Source organism: Lupinus angustifolius, unplaced genomic scaffold, assembly GCF_001865875.1.
Source record: "Lupinus angustifolius cultivar Tanjil unplaced genomic scaffold, LupAngTanjil_v1.0 Scaffold_25_350, whole genome shotgun sequence".
Classification (NCBI taxonomy): Eukaryota; Viridiplantae; Streptophyta; class Magnoliopsida; order Fabales; family Fabaceae; genus Lupinus; species Lupinus angustifolius.
Window position 1 is genome coordinate 1 of NW_017720284.1, and position 6346 is coordinate 6346.

Here is a 6346-nt window from a genome sequence, read left to right on the forward strand (position 1 = left end):
TACACATGGTCACACATGCACTACATGCTTTATTAGAAAATTTGGTGTGCCAAGTGGCAAATATGTTTGGGTAAAGAAAGGGCAAGATCTCTTAGTTACTAACAAGAAGGGACCCAAAATAACTTGGGTACCCGAAAGAGACAAGTAAATTGTGTTTGCAGGTGTGTCAAAGGACATTTGAGCGTCAAGGGATAAATCAACAAAAGATGTCGTAGGCACAAGGTTGGTGAGTAGATCATGGTTATTACGAAGAAAAGTTAATGACAAAGGTTGTTGAATGAGCTTCCGTACTATGCTACCTACCAAAAGTACTTCTCTGAATAATTGAGGGGGAGAAGATAAAGTGAAGAACAATGAAAGGGGGAGCAGTGCACCTTGAATGTCAAATACACCATTCAAACACCATTTCATCAAACTTTTCATCTAGTATCATCTAACAAGTGGTATCACAAGTGGTATTACAAACAAGTGGTAATCTTGACCTATCTCCAAAGGATAAGCAAGGTAAATATATTAACAACGTTACAAAATTATCTCTTAGTAAGCTCAAAATCGTTTTTAAAAACTGTCAATTTTCTGTCGTTAATCAATTAACATCTCTGTATAATCAATTAAATGAGTTCCAGTAGCTAAAGCTGTCTGAAATAAATCATCTTAATCGATTAAATTTTGTGATAATCGATTACCTAGGCTCAAATTCTTTTTGAAATTTAATTCTTCCTTTTTTGTGGCTTACGTTTATATTTTTGAGTCAAGTACATCTCATGATTATGATTGTACCATCTTTTAGCATTTTGTAACTATGTTGAACCTTGCTAATTATGTTAAATAGAATGTGTTTTTGCATGAATCTTGAACATGTCTTAATTGTGTATTATAATTGAATGATTGGAATATGCCTTAAAATGAAAATAGCCTAAAATGAAATTGTGTTTTTGTAACTAATACTACTAACAAGTGGTATGCTACTACAAAATGGCTTACACATATGTTTAATCATTTCATGTCTTAAATGTTTACATAATGGATATGTCATGCTTAAATGGTTAATTATGTTGCATGTAGCACCTTACTTTGTTTGAACTGGATCTTGATCATGATTTGTATATGTGATTATATTGAATGATTATGCCTATTGCAAACCGCTCAAAGATATCAAATGCTTAATCATTCTGCACTAGATTTGCTTCTGCACTAGATTTGCTTCTGCATAACCCTTCATGCCATTCAAACTGTTTTGCTGCTATCTACTGTCCATTTAATCGATTAAGACATAATGTTAATCGAGTAAATGATGTATAATTGTGCATCTGTTTAAGCTTCTTAAACTGGTTATTGCCTATGCTAATAATTACAGTTTTTTTTAAAAAATAAATTTCTATATCTCTTCTTACTTTTTACTATAATTGAATATTCGTATCTTTTTTTATAATGTCAAAAGGGGGAGAAAGGTTGCTTGTTGTGTTTGATGTTATTTGCAGGGGGAGAAAGGTTGCTTACCTAAGGGGGAGCAAAGTGCTTTCATCTTTGAAATCACAACCATTATACAAATGTACAACATCATCAAGCTAATTCATCAAATATAACATAAGATTTGATAAGGTGTTTGTCATCATCAAAGATGGGAAGATTGAGAGTGCAAAACGTCAAGGATTGCATTAGCAACGTTTGCCTATGTTGTGATGAAGATAAGGAATTAGCTAAAGCTTGAAGTTGGCTCAACAATCAGTATGCCGAAGGCTCAAGTGGTGTCTATGCTATTATTCTTTATTATCTTTTTAGACGTCTAAGATGCTTGCCATAGATATTGAGTCTAGGTTAGGTAAACCTAGGTGTGAGTCTCACAAGACATAATAAAGTATTCAATCCATTAAAATGAGACATCATCTAGAAATATATGATAAGTAGGTCCATGCATTTGAATACATTGATTTTATGCATTAAAGGTATTATATTTTGGAAATCATGTATTGCATGAGCATGTATCATATAGGAAGTTTACCATACATTAACAAGTGAATTTTTACACTGGTTAATCGATTAAGGTAATCTGTTAATCGATTAACGTAAGTGTTTTCTACTGTTTTAACCGCATAACTGAAAAACCGTTTTTGAGAGCCAAATTCTGTTTTGTATAAATACTGGCTTAATTGCATAAACGACTATGAAGAAAAAGAGAGAAAAACACAGGGAAAAGATATAGATCATCATTGTTAGAATCTATTAGGAAAGTGTTGAATTAGAAGAAAGTTTAGATCATGCTAAGGCTTTAGATTCATACTCACAATTGCATGTTTCTTTGAAAAGCTTTCTTGCATATTCTTGTATTTTCTTGAAAGAAAAAGAGATAGATCTTTTTGATTGCATATTTTCAGAAACCTCATGCATGAACATTAATATTAGACTATGACGTCTTGTGAAGTTCTTGCTTAGGCTTTGGTTTTGATTGTAATATCCGAGTATTAAGTACTCATTCATAACTCAAAGCATTGTTGTAAAAGGATTGCACATGGATTTTATCCTGGTTCGTTTTGGTGTCCACTGCAAAACTACATCCAGTCCTCCCCTCTAATTTGGGAGATTTTTCTTCTTCACTATGGAACACAATGTACATTAGTACAAGCTTCCAATTACAAAACTTGAATGCTCCCTTCTTGGAACCCAAAGAACTTCGGCACCCTTGGTTTTGCATGTTTCTTTCAAAAGCTTTCTTGCATTATTCTTGTGTTTCTTGAAAATAAAAAGATAGTTCTTTAAAAGTACTCATTAGTAACTCAAAGCTTTGTATTCAAGGATTGGGAAAATCCTAGCTGCGGTTAGGTAAGGTGTTCTTCACACAAAGACTTGGAGTTCTTGGGATAAAGAGCGATATCTTGGCTGGGGCCGAATCGCATAAGAAAGGTTTTCTTGGGAGGCGGTTTTGGGAAAGGTCAAACCAAGGGTGCCGAAGTTCTTTGGGTTCCAAGAAGGGAGCGTTCAAGTTTTGTAATTGGAAGCTTGTACTAACGTACATTGTGTTCCATAGTGAAGAAGAAAAATCTCCCAAATTAGAGGGGAGAACTCGATGTAGTTTTGCAGTGGACACCAAAACGAACCAGGATAAAATCCATGTGCAATCTTTTCTATGCTTTTCTCTTTTATGTTTCAAGTTGTTTTAATGCGAATCTGGAACTAATATTTTACATACTGGTTCATTGCTATGTTCTTGTTAATCTTGCACAAAAGTATCTGTTGTATATCTGTTTGTGTGTTTGTTAATAACCGTGGAAGTTGTTTTTCTGATCATTCTGTTTCTGTTACTGGTTAATCGATTAAGACCAGTTGTTAATCAATTAACTGGGCATATTTCAGCAAGTGTGTAAAAACCAGAAAAGTGGAAATTGAGTTCCGCCACACATATTCAACCCCCCTTCTAGGTATATTCCGCCACTGATACCTAACACATAGGTTAACAATTAAAATAATATATATCATCCATCATAAAAAATGAAAACATTAATGTCATAATTATAAATTTTAAATATATTTAATCAAATAAATTACGTATATCATTATATGATTTCACATTTTAAAATTGTTGAACGATCAATTGTTATCAATATCGTTGAACGCTAATCGCTAAATATAATTTACTAGATAGTAGACGGTCATTCATCTCTGCATCTCCCATTTGATTACATAACTTGTTTTTTACAATTTTCACATTTGAAAAAACTTTTATACACTTGTATTGCTAACATCAAAAAACAAACTAATGAGTAATAATGTGTGTTGCACTTTCAACCAACTCATCTAAAACGTTATTAATTCATTTCAAAGAAGCAAATTCAATATTGTTAAGCATATCAATGATATAAGTCTCAAGTTGATTATCAAACATCGTCAAATCAGTTGAACAAAACTTTATAAATTCAATCAGTTTTATCACATCAAAACTATAGAAGAAATTGACTAGACTCAGACAAGACATACAAAAAACATTTACGATAATGAAGTTACTTAAATTGCATATCTACATTATTATAAAATAATTCAACACAATACTGATTATTTGTTTTTGACAAAGTATTTCATATCGATCATTTATTAAAAAAACAGGACTAATAAAGTTATAAGTGATATACAATTTTTTTCTTCAAAAAATTAAGTGGTATACTTATTTGGACACTCTCACATATATGTAGCTTCGTCTCTATTCATGTCTTAGCTAGGTACTTTAGTTTTGTATAAATGAAATCGTTAGAAACTCTAAAAAGAAGAGTGCATAAAATAATCATTATCCTCCTTCTTATTTGCCATGTCGAAGATTCATTATTGTCTTTATTTTTCTGACCAATATATTAAATAAAATAATTTAATAAGTAAAATTAAATTAATTAAATAAAATAATTTAATAAGTAAAATTGTTAATAATAATAAAGTGTTGACAAAAAGGATTGGACTTTATTTGTTGGATGGAGAAATCTACTCTACAAAAAAACATTAAAAATGTGTATGTATAAGGTTGAAATAATGAGTTTTATGTAAATGTGGCAACAAAAAGTTTGTATGAAATTAATGCCTTAATATTAGAGATATTTATATACATATATAGAGGAAGATTCGTTTACACCCAATTTAAGTTATACTGATTATACTTAATCTCAGTCATTCATTTTCTTAAATCCAATGGACTAAATGGGTGAAACTTAAAAATTATTTTAGATCTCTTTTTTCTCTCTCTTCATTTATTTCACTCACCTATTTGGTCCGTTAAATTTAAGAAAATGAACGAATGAGATTAAGTGTAATTAGTGTAACTCAGATGAGGGATCAGTTTACCCCCAATTTAAGTTATACTAATGACACTCAATCTCATCTGTTCATTTTTTTAAATTCAACGAACCAAACATGTGAGTGAAATATTTGATGAGAGAAAAAAAAATCTGAAATAATTCTTAAGTTTCATCCATTTGATCTGTTGGGTTTAAGAAAATGAATGACTGATATATATAACCCATGGACTTAAATACCCATTTTTTGTTTGTCACATTTTTTTGCAATTATTATCTGCTTTATTTTTATTTTATTTATTATATATGAATTTCCTGTTTAATTATTGATGCAGTTTTTTTAAAACAAAAGGTTTGTACGCTTCTACACACACCAACATGGTACACTCGAGTAAACGCACATGCCATATAACCGAAAATTAGAGATTAAATAAAAGTGTACAGTCTCATTGGTGCATAGGTAGTAGTAGAGAAGGCAAAACGGGCATTGCCTACGGGCTCGCCCGCATAGCATTCATTTTTTTGCAGGCAGGGCATAAATTTGTTGCTCATTTGTCCGTTTTGCCCGCCAAGTTTGCGGGCATTTCCCTTGGGCATGCGGGAGGCCCTTAAATACAAAATATCATATAAAATATCAAAAAATTTGTTTATTTTTTATCTTCAACTACTTTATTTAATTTCATTTCATTTATTATATGAATTTTTTATTTTTTTAATTATTCAACAATGCTCGTGGGCCGCCTGCAAGCCCGTTAGCCCGTTTTAAAACGGGTAGGACATTGAATTTTGTCCGATAACCAATGCGGGCATGTCCGCGCCCACTTAAATTTTTGCGGATATTTGCGGGCGCGGGCTAAACGGGTCGGGCGACCCGTTTTGCCCTCTCTAGGTAGCAGCGGTCTTCTATGTAAATAAGGATGAGCGTAATATCTATACACCGTTAGTTTAAAAGATTATATACATTCAATATATTATTCATTATTCATTTGTATTACTATTTTAAATAGTCAGTAATAATTAAATATAAACAATGTGTGTAAAACTTTTATACTGTTAGTGTATACATTTCCTTATGAATATAGATTTGTTTGAATGTAGATGATAAATTTGCAATAAGATGATGTAAAAAATGTCACGGCAAGCCAAGAGATTGAAAATATTCAGTGGTAGTAATGATATAAAGGTGAATCATTATGAAAGTAACATCTTGTCAATATGTCCGAGTGGTTAAGGAGACAGACTTGAAATCTGTTGGGCTTCGCCCGCGCAGGTTCGAACCCTGCTGTTGACGCTCTAGAGATTCTAGTTTTCAAATTCCAGATTTTGATAAGGTTACAAAATTATATATGATGTGTGGTGATTTAACTACTGGATATCAACTACAAGAGGATGATCGAATTAGGTGTTTCCATGCTTCCTAACCTATTCAACGATCATCAGGTTCCTTTTTGCCATTATTATTCATTAATTTTTTAATATATTTTTAGTTCAGTTCCAGCAAAAAAATAGGTATTATGGGCTACTAAAAATAAATTAAATATATGTTACAAATATGTCACCCTTTATAGTTACTA

General features: G+C 31.6%; 1 non-coding gene across 1 annotated transcript; it reads left to right on the forward strand.

Moving 5' to 3' along the window:
• Positions 1 to 5981: 5981 nt before the first annotated feature.
• TRNAS-UGA lies at positions 5982 to 6063 on the forward strand. The gene has a single exon. It is a non-coding gene; the product is annotated as a tRNA-Ser (tRNA).
• The last annotated feature ends 283 nt before the right edge of the window (positions 6064 to 6346 follow it).